This window comes from Myotis davidii, unplaced genomic scaffold (assembly GCF_000327345.1).
Source record: "Myotis davidii unplaced genomic scaffold, ASM32734v1 scaffold416, whole genome shotgun sequence".
NCBI lineage: Eukaryota > Metazoa > Chordata > Mammalia > Chiroptera > Vespertilionidae > Myotis > Myotis davidii.
Window position 1 is genome coordinate 1196304 of NW_006287324.1, and position 9942 is coordinate 1206245.

The window sequence follows — 9942 nt, forward strand, 5'->3', positions numbered from 1 at the left end:
GAATAGCTCCAGCAATCCTGAGAAAGAAGAACAAAGTAGGAGGGATCTCAATACCAGATATCAAGCTATATTACAAAGCCACTGTTCTCAAAACTGCCTGATACTGGCACAAGAACAGACATATAGACCAATGGAATAGAATAAAGAACCCAGAAATCAACCCAAATCACTATGCTCAATTAATATTTGACAAAGGAAGCAAGAGCATACAATGGAGTCAAGACAGTCTCTTCAATAAATGGTGTTGGGAAAATTGGTCAGATACATGCAAAAAAAATGAAACTAGACCACCAACTTACAACACACAAAAGTAAACTCAAAATGGACAAAGGACTTAAATGTAAGATGGGAAACCATAAAAATCTTAGAGGAATCCACAGACCGGCAAAATCTCAGACATATGTCACAGCACTATCTTCACTGATACAGCTCCTAGGACAATGGAAACTAAGGAGAAAATAAATAAATGGGACTACATCAAAATAAAAATCACAGCAAAAGAAACCATCAACAAAACAACAAGAAAGCCCACTGCATGGGAGAACATATTTGCTAATGTTATATCTGATAAGATCCTAATGTCCAAAATTTATAGGAAACTCATACATCTTAACAAAGAGAAGATAAAAAAAATCCAATCAAAAAGTAGGCAAAGGACTTAAATAGACACCTTTCAAAAGTTGATATACAGAAGGCTGAGAGACATATGAAAACATGCTCTAAGTTGCTAATCATGTGAGAGATGCAAATCAAAATGACAATTAGATAGCACCTCACACCTGTCAGAATAGCTGTCATCAACAAATCAACAAACAAGTGCTGGCGAGGATGTGGAGAAACAGGAACCCTCATGCACTGCTGGAAGGAATGCAGACTGCTGCAGCCAAGGTGAAAAATGGAAAACAGTTTCCTCAAAAATTAAAAGTGGAACTCCCATTTGACCCAGTAATCCCACTTCTAGGAATATATCCCAAGAAAACAGAAACACCCATCAGAAAGAACATATGCACCACTATGTTCATAGCAGCACAATTTATAATAGCTAAGATTTGGAAACAGCTTATGTGCCCATCAGCAGATGAATGGATTAAAAAGCCATGGTACATCTACACAATGGAATACTACACTGCTGTAAAAAAGAAAGAATTCTTACCATTTGCAACAGCATGGATGGACCTGGAGAGCATTATGCTGAGCAACATAAGCCAGTCAGAGAAAGATAAATATCACATGATCTCACTCATTTGTGGAATGTAAAGACCATTATAAACTGAGTAACAAAAATAGATACAGAGACAAGGAAGCAATGAACAAACTGTCAAACTTCAGTGGGAAGACAGGGGAGGGGTGAGTGGGAGTAAGAGATCAACCATAGAACTTGTATTCATGCATATAAGCATAATCAATGGACACAGACACTAGGGAGGTGAGGGCATGTGCCAGGGGGTGCGGATGGCTGGGGGGAAGCCAATGGGGAGAAAGGAGACATATGTAATACTATATGTAATACTTTAAACAATAAAATAAATTTTTTTTAAAAAGCTGTGGCACATTTACACAATGGAATACTACCTGGAGGCAAAAAGAAGAAACTCTTACCATTTGCAACAGCATGGATGAACCTGGAGAGCATTATGCTGAGCGAAATAAGCCCATGAGAGAAAGATAAATTATCACATGATCTCACTCATTCGTGGTCAATGGGGGAAACAGGAGACATATGTAAGACGAAACATAATACTTAAAACAGGGACCTGCAGTTGGCATTGATCTTGACATCACCTACTCTTGCATGGGTGTATTCTGGCATGGAAAAATGGAAATAATTGCCAATGATCAGGGAAAGCGAACCACCCTGAGTTATGTTGCCTTTATAGATACTGAGAGATTTATCAGTGATGCTGCAAAGAATCAAGTAGCAATGAATCCTACCAACATGGTCTTTTATGCTAAGCGCTTGATCGGACGTAGATTTGTTGATGCTGTTGTTCAGTCTGACATGAAGCATTAGCTTTTCATGGTGGTGAATAATACTGGCAGACCCAAGGTCCAAGTAGAATACAAGGGAGAGACAAAAAAGCTTTTATCCAGAAGAAGTGTCACCCATGGTTTTGACAAAGATGAAGAAAATTGCAGTAGCCTACTTTGGAAAGACTGTTACCAATGCTATTGTCACAGTACCTGATTACTTCAATTAATGTCAGCATCAGGCCACCAAAGATGCTGGAACTACTGCTGGTCTCAATGTACTTAGAATCATCAATGAGCCAACTGTTGCTGCTATTGCTTATGGTTTAGACAAAGTTTGGAGCTGAAAGAAACATGCTGATCTTTGACTTGGGAGGTGGCACTTTTGATGTGTCAATCCTCATAATTGAAGATGGAATCTTTGAGGTCAAATCTACAGCTGGAGACACCCACTAGGTGGAGAAGACTTGGACAACCGAATGGTCAACCATTTCATTGCAGAGTTTAAATGCAAGCATAAGAAGGATATCAGTGAGAACAAGAGGGCTGTCCGTCGCTTTCGTACTGCTTGTGAAAGTGCTAAACGTACACTCTCTTCCAGCACCCAGGCCAGTATTGAGATTGATTTGCTCTATGAAGAAATCAACTTCTATACCTCTATCACCCATGCCCGATTTGAAGAATTGAATGCTGACCTTTTCCATGGCACCCTGGACCCTGTAGAGAAAGCCCTTCAGGATGCCACACTTGACAAGTCCCAGATCCATGATATTGTCCTGGTGGGTGGCTCTACTCATATCCTCAAGATTCAGAAATGCCTATAAGACTTCTTCAGTGGAAAAGAGTTGAATAAGAGCATGAGCCCTTTGCCGAAACTGGTTTGGCTCAGCGGATACAGCATCGGCCTGCGGACTGAAGGGTCCCAGGTTCGACTCCGGTCAAGGGCATGTACCTGGGTTACGGGCACATCCCCAGTAGGGGATGTGCAGGAGGCAGCTGATCGATGTTTCTCTCTCATCGACGTTTCTAACTCTCTCTCTCCCTTCCTCTCTGTAAAAAATCAATAAAATATATTAAAAAAAAAAGAGCATCAGCCCTGATGAGACTGTTGCTTATGGTGCAGCTGTCCAGGCAGCCGTTCTCTCTGGAGACCAATCTGAAAATGTCCAAGATCTGCTGCTGGATGTCACACCTGTTTCCGTTGGCATTGAGATAGCTGGCGGCATCATGACGGTCCTGGTCAAGCGCAACACCACCATCCCCACTAAGCAGATGCAGACCTTCACGACCTACTCTGACAACCAGCCAGGCATGCTCATCCAGGTTTATGAAGGTGAGTGTGCCATGACCAAGGATAACAACCTGTTTGGCAAGTTTGAACTCACAGGCATACCTCCTGCACCTGTGGTGTTCCTCAGATTGAAGTCACTTTTGATATTGATGCCAATGTCATCCTCAATGTCTCTGCTGTGGATAAGAGTACAGGAAAAGAGAACAAGATTACCATCACTAACGACAAGGGTCATCTAAGCAAGGAAGACATTGAGCGCATGGTCCAAAAAGCTGAGAAGTACAAAGCTAAAGGTGAGAAGCAGCGGGACAAGGTGTCTTCCAAGAATTCACTTGAGTCCTATGCATTCAACATGAAAGCAACTGTTGAAGATGAAAAACTTCAAGGCAAGATCAATGATGAGGACAAACAGAAGATTCTTGACAAGAGCAATGAAATAATCAACTGGCTTGAGAAGAACCAGATTGCAGAAAAGGAAGAATTTGAACATCAGCAGAAAAAGTTAGAAAAAGTCTGCAACCCCATCATTACCAAGCTGTACCAGAGTGCAGGAGGCATGTCAGGAGGAATGCCTGGGGGCTTCCCTGGTGGTGAGCTCCTCAAAAAACCTGATGAAAAAAATAGATCCAGAGGCATAGAAGCATGGAACAGACTGACGAATTTCAGAAGGTGGGGTGGGGTCGGGTGGGGTGGGGTTGTGTGGAGAGATTAACCTAGAAAATTATAACCCATGAACAAAGACAATAGTATGATGAAGGCCTAGGAAGGGCAGGTGCATGCTAGAGAAAAAACAACAACAAAAAGAAAAACAACAAAGGGGACAATCATAATAATTTCAACAATAAAGATAAATTAAAAACAAAAAAAAATTAAAATGTGTTTGCTTTTCTGACATAACATCCATTTTATTATAATTTTAATCTTGTGTAATGCCTCTTTTAAAAGAAGATATGCTACAATGGTCCCTAAGAAGATGTGTCCAAGTGCTAACCCTCAGAACCTGTGAATGTGGCCTTATTTGCAGATGTAATTAAGGACCTCAAAATGAGCTCATCCTGGATTGTCAGAGTGGGCCCAGAAGCCTGTGACCAGTGTCACTGAGGGGAGGTGCACAGAGAGGGCTGTGTGAAGACAAAGCAGAGATTGGAGAGATTTAGCCTTAAACCAAGAGCACCTGGATCCACCAGGAGCTGAAAGAGTTAAGGGAAGAGCCAAGCCTTTGGCCCTACTAACACCTTGATTTCACAGGTCTCACTTTCAGAACTGACAAGTAACAAATTTCATATTGTAAGTCACTGTGATTGTGGTAATTTGTTACAGCAGCATTAGGAATCTAATACAAATGCTAGAGAAAAACAGGTGCTGAAGCATTCAATACTTTGCTATAGGAGATATATACCTAAAACCAATTTCTTGTTTGCATTAATTCTTGCTCTGACATTAAAGAATACTAAACAATATACTTGGTTTTTCCTTCAAGCTCTTATGTCAAAAACAATCTCATTATTGACTGCCATTAGAGGTGGCAGAGAAAGACAGTTTTAAAAGGAATCTTTATCTTCAAATAAATTTCAAATTCTTATGGGGGTGGAATGTTTCTAACCATGTGATTATTTTGACAAGCACACTTAAGGCATTCAAAAGAGTTTTTATTTTTAGTTCCATATCTTTACATTTCAGGCCAAGATAAAACATGAAGAAAGGGTAAAATTGCTATTATCCTTCAAGAAATAGAGGACACATTCTCCTCCATACATTTAAATTGGTTTCTTCATATTTTACATTGTTCTAAAGCTTGCAGCAACCAAGGAACAGAAACAGCACTTCCCTCCTATAAAGCATCACCGAGTCCCCAACAAGGAAAGCATCCTATGTGATTGTAGGAAAATTAAACAATTATACTTTCAATTGATCCTTACAATGTCCCAGTGTGGTAGTTCAATATTATCTCCAATCTCTTGACAGATGAAGAGCCAAGGTGTTAAATTATTTTCCCCAAAGAATTGTGGCTCAAGAAACGGCAGACCTCTGCCACCCAGGCACCTACATTAAGCACCAGGTCCTAGTGTTAACTTACTCATCCACATGGATCACTTGCCAAATCAAATCTTCAGAGAGGTGCTGTTTGTGCTTAAACCAAAGCCAAATGTGGGCTGGCTCCAGAACAGCGTAGGTGGCGACTCTTTTGCAGTTGTGTGTTATCAAAGCCAGAGAAAAGCAAACCTGGATTCCCCTCATACCCCACAACAGGCAGCTACTCAGAGGCTTAGATGCCTAAAATTGCCTATTAGACGCTCATTTGTTCCCTTCTTATAAAGTAACTCAGTCTGGAATGGTAGCACAACCAATTGCTGTCATCACATTGTAGATTTCCTTGGTGTTCTCTTAGAAAGATGAGGCATGGTGTTGCCTAAGAGCAATGGGGACTGCTCTTGAAGAAGATTGAATAGGGAAAGATCAAAAAGGGCAGTGAGGATGCTGAAACAAAACAGAGAGGAGAAGCAAATATCTTGAAGAAAGAGCTCCATTTAAGGGGAAATTTTTTCATCTAGGTATTTTAGATTGGGCACCAAAACATGATAGGTACTTCCTAAGTACCTGCTTAGTGGTTGGTTTTGCTAATGCTATTGGTGCTCTGTCGATAGTCCATCAGATCTGGCCTTGGTAGTGCACCAAGCTGACTTCCAACTGCCATCATTTCATTTCTGTGCCTGGGAACATTCTCTGGTAGCTGGGAGTCCTCTTAGTCAGCATCAAAAAATTAACACCTCTTCCCACTGTCCGCGTCCCCCAGGCAGCCCTTAAACAGAGACTTATAGGAACTAATGCATAAAACACTGGCTCCATCACACCCCCAGCTGTGTGTCTGATGCTGGAGTACATAGAACTCCAAAAGGATTGAACTCTGAGTGACCACACTGGTTATTTGCTTCACAATGCACTCCTTATTTTATCTAATTACTTACAGGCCTTTTTTCTCCACTTCCTCTCCTACAGATGTTTCCTGAGCTCATCTCCAAAGTTGCACTTGTTTCAAAGTCTGCTTATGGGGAAACGAAAGAAAAAAATTAGCAAAGTTATCTTTCCTCTGACTAATTGACAGCTGGCCTTCCACGCACAAAGGTTTTCTCTGTCAGGAGTGTTATCTTCTAAAGGAAAGATCAGCCAAAATAGTCCTGTCTAAATACATAGTTTTCTTTGGGCTTGTGATTTGATTGTTGACAGAGAAATACTTTTAGATCTATCATTTTTAATACACCAAATAAAGAAAAGTATGTCAGGGTATCAAGGTGGTATTAGCAGGTGCCTTGTGGGGTATCTAACTCCCACCCCTGCCCAGTAATATCAAGGAATCCTGTCCTGTCCCAAAAGAGGCCAAATGAAGAGCCCGACTTTCATTACTATCTGACACCCTTTATCCCTCACTGGAGTGGTGTCAGATGAGCCCTACTAAATTTAAATCAGTTCCTGAATCTTATAATATCCAGATTTCAATTTAAAAAATCACTTGTCAGATGAAACATAAAAAATTTCTCAACAGACATCGACACCAAGGTTACACAGATGTTAGAATGATCTGACAAGGCATTAAAGCAGCTATCATAAAAATATTTAATGTCGCCGAAACCAGTTTGGCTCAGTGGATAGAGCGTCGGCCTGCAGACTGAAAGGTCCCAGGTTCGATTCCGGTCAAGGGCATGTACTTGGGTTGCGGGCACATCCCCAGTGGGAGATGTGCAGGAGGCAGCTGATCGATGTTTCTCTAATCATCGATGTTTCTAACTATCTCTCTCTCTTCCTCTCTGTAAAAAATCAATAAAATATATTTTAAAAAAATATTTAATGTCCAAATATGGAAAGAAATAAATGTAAAAAATAGAAAATCTCAGCCCTAGCCAGTTTTGCTCAGTCGATAGAGCATCAGCCTACAGACTGGCAGGTCCCAGGTTCAATTTCAGTCAAAGGCACATGCCCAGTTGCAGGCTCAATCCCCAGTGAGAGGGCATGCAGGAGGTAGCTGATCAATGATTCTCTCTATCATTGTTTCTATCTTTCTCCTCCTTTCCTCTCTGAAATCAATAAAAAATATTTTTTAAAAGGTAGAAAATCTCAGAAAAGATGTAGAAAATATAAAGAGAACCAAATTAAAAGTTTAAAACTACAAACTATAATAGCCAAGATAAAAAGCTCAATGATGGGATCAACAGCCAAATGGAGAAGAAAGAAGAAAGCATTGGTGAACATGAAGATACAATAATAAAAATTACCAAATCTGCACAACAGAGAAAGAAAATACGCTAAAAAATTGAATAGCATCTCAAACACATGGGATTATAACAAAAGATCTAACATTTATGTCATCAGAATTCCAGAAGGAGATCCGTAAGAGGATAGGAATGAAAAAAATATTCAAAGAAATAGCAACTGAATATTTCCTAAACTTGGCAAAAAGTATAACCCTTCAGATCAAAAGTGATAAATCTTCAAATGGAATAAAACCAAAGATATCCTTGCTAAGACACATTATAGGAAAACTTTTGAAAAGTAAGCACAAAGAAAAATATCAAAAGCAGCCAGAGTGAAATGATACATTACCAACAAAGGAGAAAACAATCCAAATAACAAAATTTCTGACCAGAAATTATGGTGGTCAAAGGAAGCCAGACAACATTTTTCAAGTGCATAAAGAAAAAATAGCTGTCAATCCATAATTCAATTTCTGGTGAAAATGTCCTTCAGGAAAGAAGGGGAAATCCAGATATTTTCAGATGACGTAACATTAAAAGAATTTATCACCAACAGATCTACCCTAAAAAAAAAATGGTTAACAGAAGTTCTCTAAAGAGAAAGAAAATAATTTGTAAAAAAAGAAGTCTTGGAGCATCAGGATGGACAAAAGAAAATGTAAAATCAAATATATGAATAAATACAATAGAATTTCTTTCCTTACATCTTCTAAATTATATTTTCTAGTGGGAGCAAAACTTGTAACAATGTCTAATATGGTGTTTCACTATGTAAAAAAAAATTTTTAAGGTAATTGTAAATGCAGGAAATATATATGGATATAAAGGGAAAATAAGATGTCTATACTTAATTTACACTGATGAAATATCAATACTAGTAGAATTTGACAGGTATGTACCTTCAATGTAATAGCTAAAGTAATCACTGAGTAAGTTATAAATGAGATATACTCAAAAACAAGATATACAAGTGAAAATAAAATTCTAAAAAAGTGTTAGTAATAAAAAATTAAGAAAAGAGAAACAGAAATAAAAACCAGAGATAATAAACAGAAAACAAAACAGAAAATCGCAGACTTAAGTCTTCACATTTCAATAATTACATTAAATGTAAATAGACTAAATGTACCAATTAAAAGTCAGAGATTGTCTACAAGAAACTTACTTCAACTATAATCCTGTATAATAAAAGGGTAATATGCAAATTGACCCTAATGGTGGAACAACCAGGAACAACCAGTAGCTATGACATGCACTGACCACCAGGGGACAGACACTCAAAGCAGGAGCTGCACCCTAATGGTCAGTGTGCTTCCACATGGGGAGCGCCGCTCAGCCAGAAGTCAGACTCAAGGCTGGCAAGTGCAACAGAGATGGCGGGAGCCTCTCCTGCCTCTGCAGCAGTACTAAGGATGTCTCCTGAGGACTCCCGGGGTGCCAGAGGTTATGTCTGACTGCCAACTTCAGCTTGATCCCCCAGGGAGCTGTGGACTGTGAGAGGGTGCAGGCCGGGCTGAGGGACCACTCAAGTGCACAAATTTTCATGCACTGGGCCTCTAGTGGTATACATAGTTTGAAAGCAAATTGATGAAAGAGTATATGCCCTGCAAACATTAACTAAAAGAAAGCATCAGTGGCTATATTAATCTCAAATAAAGCAGCTTTAAGAGCAAATAATATTATCAGAGACAGAGAGGAACATCACATAATAGTAAAAAAGTCAACCCATGAAGAAGACATAATAATCCTAAATGTGTGTGAACCAAATAAAAAAGCTGCAAAATTTGAAAGCAGAAGCAGTCAAATACACAATTATCACTGGAAACTTCAACACCTCTCTGGAATTGAGAAACCACTAAACAGAAAGTCAAAAAGGATTTGGAAGAATTCAACTATTTATTAATTAACAGAATCTAATTGACATTTATAGAACACTTCACCTCACAATAGCAGAAAACATTATTTTCAAGTACCCAACTACTAAGTACCAAGATGGATCATATCTTGGACCATAAAGCCAACAGCAAATAATTTAAAATTATTAAAATCATGTTATATGACCATAATGGAATCAAGCTAGATAACAATGACAGAAATATAACAAAGATATTATCACAATGTAGAAAATAACCAAAATACTTCTAAATATACCTTTAGCCAAAGTCTAAAAAAATAAATACATTGAATTGAATGATAATAAATATACAACTTATCAAAATTCATGACATGCAGCTAAAGCAGTAGAAAGAGAGAAGTTTATAGCACTGAATACATACAATAGCATAGACAAGATCAACATCCAAAAATCTACTATATCTTTCCATACTAGCAATGCACACATAGGATTGAAAAAATGAAAACATGATATTTAAAAATAAAATTTTTAGAAATAAACTTAACAAAAAAAACTGTCCTAGAAAAACAACAAAATGCTGA

The 9942-nt window shown here is 38.6% G+C and overlaps 1 pseudogene; it reads left to right on the forward strand.

The window, feature by feature from the left end:
• The window catches only part of LOC102767754, an 8335-nt pseudogene extending 3975 nt beyond the window's left edge, over window positions 1–4360 (forward strand).
• The last annotated feature ends 5582 nt before the right edge of the window (window positions 4361–9942 follow it).